Consider the following 12,627-nt stretch of genomic DNA (forward strand, 5'->3'; position numbering starts at 1 on the left):
ACGGAACCCTGCGCGAAAGCGCGCCTCGGAGAGTTGGGGTGGTCTGCGAGGCCTTCTAAGTGAAGCGTCCTCCCCCGGCTGCCGCGGCGTTTAAGTTAGAAGCTACTCCAACAAAACGTTTGGACTCCTGCGGGAAACCCGCAGCAGGGAGAGAAATCTAAGTCGTCTCCAGGACGGTGCCCCAGAGAGCCCGCGGCCTCATGAGTGAGCCTGCGGCGCCCCCAGCCGGCTGCCTGGGGCAGACCCGCGAGCCGTCAGGCAGTACGTGCGGTTTAATAAGTTCTCCTACGTGGGAGTCAGCACACAGCTTTAATGAAAGAGGAAAGGAAAAAAAAACATTTTGCAGATGCCAACCAGGTCTGGCCCTCCAGACCTGCACGGCGGCTCCCTGTTTTGGGACCGTGACTCAGAGCCCACATGCTGCGCAGTGTGCAGCTGCTGGCCCAAGGCATGCGCGAGGACGTGCCGCCGGAACCGTGCGCCTCGGACGGCCTGAAACCTCCATTGTTCCGCCTCCCCTTGCTGCTCCCCTCTTCCTTCCTCCTGCACAAGCCTTTTTCATTTTTTCCCCCTCCACTTCTCCAGGTTTCCTTTCTCTCCCTCCTTCCTTCCTCCTTCTTGCTTTCTTTATGTCTTATCATCTTAGAAGGTTGACCCCAGTTCTGACGTCGGAAGCTGACGCTAAGGCCCATTGAGTGACCAAAAGGTCCGGGGACATTTGGGAACAGGACAGAAGGGAAGTATAAAGGGAGAGACTCCTGATTTTGATTTCCCTGCCCCATTTGTCTCATCAAATATCCTGAAGACCCAGGGTGGAGACCAATTGCTTGTCCTTTCCAGAAAGTTACCCTGGCCTTTCCACTTCAACACGTGGCTGAAATGCTGGTGCTTACAGGTGGTCTCAGAAACTTTACTGGTGAAGAAAATCTGTCGATGAGTTTGAAGAATAGAAATTTTTCCTGGTAACATACCTTCTCTGGTCTTTTGCATCAATTGCATGTCACAAGGCCCCTTCTGAGGATCTATGATAATTTTTTTCAGAAAAAGCTTGCATATACATGGAAAGAGATAGTTCCTAAGTCTGGGGTACAGAGACAACCTGCTTCTGAAAGAGTTTCAATTTAGAAGAAAGGAGACCCCAGCATATGGAATTTCCTTAAGACCAGACAAGGCCTCAATTTTGGGCACCTGGCTGTTGACAATGTCAATCTCCATGCGGTTCATTGTCTTATTTTCTCTTAACAATTTTGTGAGGTTTGTCAGAATTGAGGGGGTTACAAATGCAGCAATAGACCATCCTTGTCCTCAAGGGCTTTTTAAGAAATATTCACTTAGAGGGAACTCTGTACTAGGCATTGCAAAAGGTACAGGGCATGTATGAATGAAAGAGTGACTAAAAATTACAGTCATGGAATTTCTGTGCCAGTGAGTGGTTCTGGGTGGTCTGAAGGTGCTACAGAAACTGCAGAGAGTAGCAGACACTTCAGCCTCAAGGACAGTGGCTGGGGATTAAATACTCACCCTTTTTCTTGAGCCAAGGTTTGTCCCATAGCCACAGAGCCCTTTAGCCAAACCTCACTCTGGCAGAGCTTCAGCCCAGCCGACAAGGCTGCCAACGCAGGTTGGGCACTAGCTTAGGGCTGTTCTGAGCAGGGAACAGGCATCTAACCTTCCGCCCAGGGAGTCTTATGACTCCCTTCAGGGAATTCAAGGCAAGTGAAGGAGATGGTTCAGCTCTGAGATGAAAGAGGCAGCTACTTAGCTGGAGTCCTTTCCAACTGAAAATCCTGTCATTGGAAACATGTCTGAAGAGACAGAGACCCTCTTAAGACCAGTCTGGTACAAGTTCAGGATTGACTGAGGTTCACCTCTGAAGGGGACCTATTCTGTGAGTCTTTCGACTTACCTTCTGGATTTTTTTCATAAGATGTTGAATCCTGTCAGGATAGGGACTCCTGACACCAAGAACATATCATTTATCAACAGTGATGAGTCATTTGTGAGCTGATTTGACCTGTCCTCGGCTGAAGAATAGTCACAAGTTTTATCTTTAGCTACTGTTTCTGGCTGTGGGAATGGTACCATCCACTTGTAATCAAACACGGGGTACCAGGCGATTTCTTGAAAAGCCAACACCTTGGCTGAATGGCTACGGGTAGAGGGGAGTAATGGAAACTGCTTCTTTTTTTAGCACCTGCTTTGTATCAGACATTCTCCTAGCCACTTTATACACCTTATCTCATTTAATTCTTTCAGCAGCCTTGTGAAGTAGGTGTTATCTCTGGTTGTAGATAAGGTAACTGAACCTCAGAGACATAGAGTAACTTAGCCAAGGGCACACAGTGAGTAATAAGTGCTGGAGTCTGGATTTGCACCCAAGTGCTACAAGCTATTTTGATGCTATGAAGACACAGAGAGTAAAGTGGAATAATTTTAACATTTGAATTCTCAAACCAGATGTCCCCAAATGTCCTCTAATATGAGGATGGCTTGGTTAGGCGATTAACACCTGTGGTTCTGAAAGATTTACATGAGGCTGGTAGGACGGGGAAGGAGAACTTTAGTGGTATGCCTGGCGAGGGCAAAATAAATAAAGGAAGAGAATTTTAAAATTCTTGGTCCTGGTTTGAAGCAGGGACTATAAATCACAAATAGTTCTCCTCACCACTTACCTCCCAGCTAAGCCACTGACCTCTTTGGCTTTCATTGCCAAATATAGTTAAAACATACACTGAAGGCCTCAAGAGCTAGCTTCTAAGAGAAAGGCTTTCTGAGCTATTCCTGGCCAAACACAGTCCCCCAGTGTAGGTCTTGAGTCTCCTGGAAGAACACCCATGTCTACAAAGCTACAAATAGAGTTTCCACCCTTGAGGTGGAACCTTTTGTCTTTGGCAACTGCTGCCCAAGGCAGCTTTGCAGAGGTTGTCGTGAGCAGACTGTGAGAGAAAGTTATGAGTACTGCCTTTCCTTCAGCCAAGAAGGAGAGGACCTTGTTATCCTGGGTCCCACAGAGCTTTCTGCCAGAGCTGAATTGGAGGCTTGGTGCTCATTTACATGGGAAGAAGGGTGAGGCTAGATAGCTATCTGGTGGTCCCACTGGTCTTGTTCCAGAGCTATTTTGGAACATTCTGGAAAAACAATAAAATATCTGTAACCACACAGGCAGCTGAATTTAGTTGGTAATAACCTACATTTATCTAACAGCAGGAAAGTAGTTCTGAATATTAAGATTTTTAAAACATAAAACATGCGTATTACTTATTACACAATATTTATTCAGTGTTTAAAAAAAAGAAAGGATTCACCTTTCATACCACTTCCAGAGATAGCGACTATTAATATTTTAGCAGACACTCTTTTATACATTTACATATAATACATATACATATACATATACTTTTAAATATTGAACTTAAATGCAGAGAACTAAATTACGTACTCCTCAGTTTAAGGCAAATTGTCATTACTAGTCTATGTAAGACTTCTATCTTTTTAAAATTATTTTTTCTCCTTTAATTTTTCATAGGAACCCTTTTGAACATGTTTGATGTCTATACTTATTATATGTATATAACCTTGTAAAATCTGTTGTGCTGTTTTGTGACTGTCTTTTTAACATATGAATATATTGAGTTAAAATTTTCCCTACTTTTCTCACTGAACAATTAAAAAAACAATGATCTAAGTAGATTGTTTCTTTCTTTCCTTCTTTCTTTCTTTTTTTTTTTTAACGCCTACAGCACCTGGTTTTCCTAGGTGGTCTCCCATCCAAGTACTAACCAGGCCCAACTCTGCTTAGCTTCCAAGATCAGATGGAATCAGGCACGTTCAGGGTGGCATGGCTGTAGACAGATTATTTCTTCTTACTGCTGCATATTACTCTATAATATGCATCTTCCACATTTTACTTTTCTTATTTCTTAATGAGGGACACTTGGGTTGCCTCCATCACCACCACTACCCCGCCTCCACCACAAATAAGATAAGCATCCTGTTTCATGACCTCTTACCTATCAGAATGAGAATTTCTTGGGGTTATATATCCAGAAATGACATTGCTTAGTCAAAAAGCTTCTACATACTGACTATGCTAAATTCTGTGAGATTGCTTTCCAGAATACCTGTACCAGTTTTCATTCCCACTAGCTTTTCCTGAGAGTTCCCACCTCCCCATGTCCTTGCCAGCCACCTCATGGATCCACTTTTCTGATGTTTGCCATCCTGATGGGTATAAGTAATATGTCACTATTGTTTTAATTTTCATTATCGATTACTAGTGAATTATAGCACATTTTCATTTATTGGGCATTTGAATTTTCCCTAATAGGCCACACAATTTTTAAAAAGTGGAATCATATTGTTCTGTAACCTGCTTTTTTTCACTCATCAGTATATTTGGGGCATCTTTCCATGTCAGCAAATATATCTATACAACATCATTCTTATTGCCTGCATAGTATTTCAATCATAAGACATAATATGTTTAACCACTCCTCTGCTATTGAGCATTAAGGATTTCCCTCTTACATTTTTACCATGAAAAATACCCCACTAAACATTTTTGTGCATGCATCTTAGGGTAACTTAATGAATTGTTTTAAAGATAAATTCTTAGAAGTAAAATTATTGGGTCAATGGTATATACTTTTTTGTTATTGTTAAATCATTTGATACATACTGTCAAATTGCCCTCTGGAATGATCAATTTTTACTTCTATGAACAGATTATAAATGTTAATTTTCTATATTCTTAGCAATGCTGACCATTATCCTTTTCGAATACTGTTTCATTTAATAGGTAAACATGTTATTTATTACTTTTTAGAAAGTTTTATTCTTTTCCTATATCATTGAGACTTCATTTTATATCTTAATAATTCTAAACATATTTAGCTTATAATTTCATTCTAGTAACTCTATTATCTTTATCAGCTGACTCATCATGATTTATTTCCTCCTATTTTCTATAATTTTGGGTTCTGAGCTCATCTTATTAGAGCTTAATCTATGGTGATTCTGTATGGCCTGGGTTGAGGTGAATCCCTCTAGAGGTTTGTGTTTGCTTCTTAATACCAGCCTGGTACCATTTTGAAATGAATTTTGTGATTTGGATCCTAAATTATGCACATGTGCATCTGTGCTGGAGATGTGGGGTGTAGCCTTTCCAGCATCTTGGATTTACTTGTGTGTCTCAGTTTCTACTTTCTGTAATTCCTTTTTTTCTGTCCCTAAGCAAGTCTCTTTGTTATCAAGGAGAGGAACTCCCTCTCCAAAGCCTCGTTTACTACTTTTTTTCTCAAGCCTTCTATTCTGGTTTTTAGTGATCTTGGTTTGGTCTCCTGTGGCTTTCCTGTATTTTCATGGCAGTTCAGTTAATGCATTGAAAAGGATGTTAAGTATATTTTACTTAGCATTTCTAGATGGTTAATAGTAGCAGAAATTTCAGCTTATCTAGTCTGTATATCACTAGAAATAGGAGTCATCATTAACTATTCTCATTATTACTTTAACTTACCGTATTTCTTTGGTTAATTGTGAGATTAAATATTTTTCATACCTCGTATTAATTTATAATTCCTTGTATATATATTTTTAGTCGATCCTTTTATTCTATTGGAGTGTTCGTCTTTTCCTATTGATTTGAAATACTACCTAATGATTAAGAATATTAAAGTTTTGTCACATACGCACATTCCTCTTTTCCTTTTTGTGGAGTATGTTTTTTTTTTTTTTTTTACCATATAAAATATCAATACTTATATAACCAAAGATAGCAATCTTTTCCTTTATAATTTCTGCCTTCATTGGCTTGGTTAGGAAACCCTTCTCTGTCTCAATATTTTAGAATATTCACCTATTTTTTCTAATAATTTTATGACTTCATTTTGTACTTTAAACATTTTAATGCATCTGGACTTTACTTTGGTATATGATGTGAGGTAGGGATTTGACTTTATTTTTTCTCCCATAGTGTTAGCCAGTTGTCTAACACATATGCTAAGTTGTGTACATATTTTCTGCAAGATTCAAGGTTTCCTTCGTCATGTACTATGGAGGTTTTCAAACTGTGTTCTATAAGGCTGCAGGGTTTCCCTGCAGTGTCCTGCAGAGACAAGGAGGAAGCAAAGGAGCTAGACTGTTTCTTCAGCTTCTAGTAGAGCAGTTCTATTCTTTTTATTTTATATTTTATACTTTAGGACTCCATGTCAGATTGTATCTGAAGAAAGAATTCATCTGCCTGCAAATCAGTAATATGATAAATTCTTAAACAGTATATGTTTGAAACTGTTTCTGGCCTTTTTATTTTCTTCTATTCCTCAGTCCGTCTTTTCCTACACCAGTTTAACAATTTAAAACATTTCATTATTATGAAACTTTTCAAACATAATGAACTCTCATGTACCTATCATTAAAATTCAACAATTGTCAACATTTTGCCACACTCAATTCATCTATCCCCTTTTCTTTTCTGTTTATTTTGTTTTGTTTCTTGCCAAATATCTGGTTTTCTTTTTCTCCCTCATTGCCTCCCTCTCTTTGTCCCTCCCTTCTTTCCTCTTTCCTTTCTTAGTCTCTTTTCTTTTCCCCAGACATCTCATCATTTTATTTACACTTCAGTATGCATCTGTTAAAAAAAAAGAAAAAATAAATAATATTTTCTTACATAACCAAATACTTTTGTCATATTTAACTTCACAATAATTTTGTTGTATCATCTCGAATTTGCATAATCGAATTTGCATTATTGTCTCAAAAATGTCTTTTGACAGTGGTTTGTTCAAAGCACATTCCAAACAAGACTGTCACATCTCTAACATTTCTTTTGATCTAGAGCCATTTCCATGCCATTGACTTGTCGAAGAAAATAATGTTTTAATAATTGTCATTTAGAACTCTTATTATCAAGATAAATCTTGATTCTCTGCTTTTCTTGGCCTGAGTAGACAGCCAGAACATCCTGGTGTGCTCACTTTGTTAGGCTGGGGTGGAGGTGGGGGTACTGGAGTGGTCACCTTCACTCTAGTCTTTCTTACAGAGAGAGCATCTTGAAATGTTAATCTTTGCCCTTTTATTTGCTACACTTTTTCCACTTGAGCTTTCCCCTAGTAAATCAGAGGCATTGCCTTCAGGAGAATTAGGATTGGTACAACCGGAATGCAAAGAGAAAGAAACAGAATAAAACAGTCAATGTTCAGTTTTCTGACTTTTAAAATAGCCTCTTGAAGCCCACATCAAAAACAATAGTTTTGAAAGCCAAAGCGTTTTATTTGCAGAGAGCCAGGTTTTGTTGAGCGAAGAAAAGGCCCTTGAGAATCAAAAGGGAAAGCCCGGAAGCATGAGGGATTGGGCTTTGCCCTTAAGAACACATTGGAAAGAGACTAGAGGTAGAGTCTGACTGAGCTCCTTCACCCCAGAAAACAGGGAACCCGGGAGGAGGGGCAGAGCAGGGACCTAAGAGGTTGGAGGGAGGCCTGGGAGTGAAGGGAGAGTCCAACCAAGAGGAAGACAGTAGAGAGAGCGCAGATCCGCCCTAGGGAGCCCATGGAAGCAGATCAACGTCCTGAGCTCATTAGCCATTTGAGTGAGTCCCACTGTTTGCTGAGCCGAGCAGCCAGGTGAGCTGTTTGTTCTTTTTACCACCCCTGCAGTCTTTCATCATCAACAGTCTGCAGGTCACGTTCAGACGGCCCAGCAGAAGTGACTCTTGCCTGTGCCCAGCACCACTGATGCTCCCTCTCCAGATTGCTCCACGTGACAGAGGACACTAATAAGCCACACACAACTTCTTAGATCAAAAGGCAGGGGTATTTTACACCAAAGAAGTGGAGCTGAAGGCAGAACCACCCACTTCTGTATTAGGTAGGACTGCACACTGGGGACACTTGCCGTATTACATCTACAAGCCACATATGGGACAGCTGGACAGCCAAGATCTCCCAGACTAGTTTTTCTCTCAGTTTGATGGGTTTGTTCTGTCAGTTAGAGCAGTGATCCTTAACCTTGTCTGCCAGTCAATATCACTTGGGGGATCTTTAAAAAAATACTGACACTGGGCTCCATCCCAAATCACTGAACTGGATTCTCTGTAGGTGGGGCACAATGTCACTGTGTGTTTGTGAGTAAATTTTATCTTTGTGAGACGACTTAACTTTGTTCAACCCAGACGTTATTATTCTTCAGTTATTTCAAAAATGTATCCTGGTGATCATAAAGGATTGAGACCAAGAGTTAGACAGTGTGTGTGTGTGTGTGTGTGCGTGTGCGTGTGTGTGTATGTGTGTGTGTGTGTGTGTACGTATGTACATACGTATGTACGTATATAGTTAGTTTTAGATTTAGAGTTGTATACAGTAACAGCCAGATATAAAAGGGTTAAGTGCAGCCAGCAGGGGCAAGTGTTTGGAGAGAAGGAAGGCCAGCTGCAGGTGTTGGGAAGGCCAGCTTAGGGTGAGGCAAAGACAAACAGGTGGTTGGGGTATAAGGAGTTGGCATCAAGGAGGAGCAACAGGAAGCAACAGGGCATCAAGAATGGCAGAGAGCACAGCAGTAGGCATTCTAGGAACAAACTATAGCCAGGCTCCAGAGGAGTCCAGCTGTAGAAGACAGAGAGAGCAGAGCGTTCTGCTTGTGGCAGTTTTGCTGTGGGCTGAATTGTGTCTCCCATTCCCAAATTCATAGGTTGAAGTCCTAACCCTCAGAACCTCAGAATGTGACTGTATTTGGAGATAAGGCCCTTGAAGAGGTAATTAAAGTAACATAAGGTCTTACATGTGGGACCTAATCCATTATGACTGGTATATGTATAAGAGGAGATTAAGACATAGACTGTACACAGACTGAAGGATGACTAAGAGAAGGCAGCCATCTGCAAGTCAAGAACAAGGCCTCAGAAGAAACCAAACCTGCTGGCACCCTGATTTTGGACTTCTAGTCTCCAGAACTGTAAGAAGATTTTCTGTTGTTTAAGCCACTCAATCTATGGTATTTCATTACGGCAGCCCTAGTAGACTAATATACTGTTGCCAAAGGGAATGGCGAGAACAAGGCAGGGCTATGTCCTGAAGATAGAGTATCAAGGCTGGGTCTTAGCACCAAGCACACAACAATGGTCAGGGAACAAGACTGTATCACTGATTCAGGGCAATCAGGATCTCATTCAGTCAGTCAGTCAGTCAATCAACAATATTTGATAAGCTCCTACTCTGTGCTGGTCCCCATTCCAGACACAGGATGTACTGCTATTGCAGTGGTCCATATAGAGATGACGTTGGCTTGGATTAGAAGGGTAGCCAGTGATTTGATACTGAAACTTCTCAACATGGAAGTAACGCTCCTTTAGTCTCTCTGACCAGGCATGTACCTATGTGTAGAGGGCTTTGAGCAACTTCATTTTCAGAGAGAAGGAACTGTGGAGCAGAAACGAGGCAGGTTATTTATAGCTAATCTAGGTATATGATTTCTCTTTGGGAGAAAGTAAAGTTTCAGTTTATACAAAGTTTTCACTGGTACCTAGGTTAACAAACTTGGATGTTTCCCCTGAATGTCTCCATCTCATGTTCTTTAATTTAACACATAACATTCCAACTTTATTTTGACTTCATTAGTTTTTCAAAACGTCAGTTTCTTTCCCAAACCATGTTTCAGTGGAAAACTCAAGCATTTCCAAGCAATAACTTCATCATCTGTCACTGTAGACAACCATCAGATAAACTTCCCTAATTCATACCACATCTGCTCTCCCGGCCCTGTATGACCATGAGCATAAAAAAAAAAAATCTCCAAATTATTTTTTCCCCAAAATAAGCATCCATCCCAAATCCCCCCTCCCAATTTTCTATTAAATGAAAGACAAATTGTCAACATTGAATCAGCCAATTTTTATTAAAAGCTGGGAAGTCTTTCAAAAACTTTCGGAATAAATTGTCTTGTTAAACATGACAAGTAGATAATGGGAAATAGTTGTATCTATGAAGCCCCTGTTGATCCCTGCAAATTCTGGTAACGGAGGACTGCTTGGGCACAGGCATTCTTCTCTACTTTATCACTGCGGAGAACTTTGTCCTCACTCCATTATTTGAAAAATTAAAGTTATGTGAGAGCCTGGCTGATTTGCACTTTGGCCTTCTTTCATAGGCAGGCAGCATGGGGGAATAGTAAAGAACTAAGGCTTTGAAGTCAGGCAGCCTTGAATTTGTACACAATTCTTCTGCCTCCTTGCCCTGTAATTGTGGGCAAATCACTTAACCAAAGTCTCAGTTTCATTAGGTGTAAAATGGGGATAATGATATTTACCTTATAGGCTTTTTGTAAGGATTAATGATACGAATATGAAAGCATCAGCCCTGTGCCTGGCAGTGTAGTAAATGCTCATTAAATGGCAACTCTTTTTAATAGTAACAACTAAGCATGCCTTGATTAAAAACCAACGAAAGAAAGAACCCATGCCAGAACCCAAAGCTAAAACAGTAGGTGTACCATTTCACCTTGGATTAGTCTTCTTTAAAATGAGGAGATGGAATAAATGATCTGTTTCCTCCCCTAAAGCTCCACCATTCTAAAATCTTATAACGAAGAGAAATGAACATTGAACAACAAAAGAAATTACACGATCTTTTCTGACTAGTCCCTCTAGAGGCTCAAGCCATGCTTCAATAGTACTTCCAGTTCCAAGACTTATAGGATTATGTCTTTTCAGGAGAGCAGGGTTTGGAGGAGGAGGCCTAGGTGGAGAATACCAGTTAACTTCGTGGCTGCAAAAACAATTTTCTTCAGGGTAATAGAATGAAAGCAAAGAGACATTTGACCTTTTCAAGATGTTTTTTAATGCAAAATACAAGGTATGCACATAATCTTATTTTCTGCCCGATCCTTTTAAAAAAAATCTGGCATATTAATGACTCCACTTAAAAGTACTGAAGATAGGAGCCAGAAGGAAACTTTTTCTTTCTGGACAGTGACTGAGAAGGGAATTCTAATGAATATTTTGGCACACATGTCTCATTTTCTGGCTGCTTCAGGACCCAAGAGCCAGTAGGTCATAATTAAAGCCAATAATGGCAACTCCAGACAGTTATCCAAATATTTTCCTGGTGCTGTCAATTCTCTGCATTAAATGATTTAACATTATATTTGGGGAGTGTGGAACATATATGCAGAGAGGGAATTAAATGTTGATATGAATTTTGGAACATTTGCTGCAAGTTGCCCTCGAAGATATTTATTACATTTAAAGGAACTATAGAATGTTTTCTTTAGCAGATAATTTTAAAGGGCCATTTCCATGCAAAGAGCTGTAAAGTTTGTTCTTAAGTCCTCAGAACAAGATTACGTTTTTTGCAGGAAAGAAAAATGGTGTTTGGGGCTAGAGCCTTATGTTATATAAATAGATGAATTTCTCCTATCTCTGCTGCATCTTTCAAAAATGTTCTCTTTTATCATCAGGAGCTGCTAATGCTGCAGATATAGTTATGTAACTTATAAAAGGCAAAAGCTACTCACTTTTTTCCCTCAACTCCACTTCCAAAAATAAGATCCACAAATACCTGTTTGTAAAATGTATCTAGGATCTCGGACACAAGGTCTTCAATTTTATCTTTTTTTTTTTTTTCCGAACAAGTTTTGTATTTTTAAAAATAACTATGCAAAATCCTCCAGCCCTATCAACCTCCCTTTTCATCCCTACTTTAAACAATAAGAGTTTCCTCCTGGATGGAAATTAAATAGCTCTATGTAAAGAGGGTCTGAGAAAATTCCAAAGCACCATTTGGGGATGAAATATTGGCCAATCACTTCTCAAAGGCAAAACTGGATTTGCTCTGTAAAACAATTCAGCAAAAACGTGGTTTCCAAACTTCAGTGCTGTGCTGTGGCAATGGAAACCTTCTAGACACAACTTGAAGTTGGGAGCCAAGAACAATGCTAAGGCAAGGAAGACATTTGAGGGCAAACCAGACAGTGATCTTGGCACTACCCGCTCCTGAGCCCAGAGCTACAGCAGCTGTGCAGTAGTGGTATACCTTTCCGAGGTCTCTCAATCTCTAGGTGCACCAGAGTCCAGATTTTAAAACTCTTCTTCTTTCCCCTATCTTTCCCTGCCCACACATTTCATTCCAGGTTACATTATAATAGATGGTGCAAATGCTGTGAGGACCTCCCCATTGTGAACAAGCAACTCCTTGACATTGGGCAAGAGAACCTGAGACTCACAGCCACAGCCTCTGCCTCTGTGATCAGACCTCTCTGTGGCGGTCAATTTCCTGCTTGGTCTGCAGAACCAGGCAGGCCTCTGGCTTGGGGTCGTGGGGAGACTTTCTTTGGGTTCCCTTGTCAAAATGTTCAGCGCCCACTCAAGAAGCCTATATTCTCTACATTACAAGATGGCAGTGTGCCAGTTTCCAAGCCAGCTGGCTGACTCAGAGATGAAGAGATTATTCCATGACACTTTGTTTTCCCTCCAGTCCTAAGGGTAAAAAATGTAAAACACTGCTGCCACCTGCTGTTGTTTTAGGAATAAATTCTTGAAATGATTCTGGGATAAGTTATGTGTTGGTTTATTTTAGGTAAGTGTTTTGGAGAATTTGGGGGTATTTCAGAATATATGTTTGTATACCATAGTTGGGTACCAGC

The 12,627-nt window shown here is 40.4% G+C and overlaps 1 non-coding gene across 1 annotated transcript; it reads right to left on the reverse strand.

Annotated features, from left to right (window-relative positions):
• Positions 1–3,731: 3,731 nt before the first annotated feature.
• Positions 3,732–3,850, reverse strand: LOC111730348. The gene has a single exon (XR_002776644.1). It is a non-coding gene; the product is annotated as a 5S ribosomal RNA (ribosomal RNA).
• Positions 3,851–12,627: the final 8,777 nt, after the last annotated feature.

This window comes from Pteropus vampyrus, unplaced genomic scaffold, assembly GCF_000151845.1.
Source record: "Pteropus vampyrus isolate Shadow unplaced genomic scaffold, Pvam_2.0 Scaffold307, whole genome shotgun sequence".
Taxonomy (NCBI): Eukaryota; Metazoa; Chordata; class Mammalia; order Chiroptera; family Pteropodidae; genus Pteropus; species Pteropus vampyrus.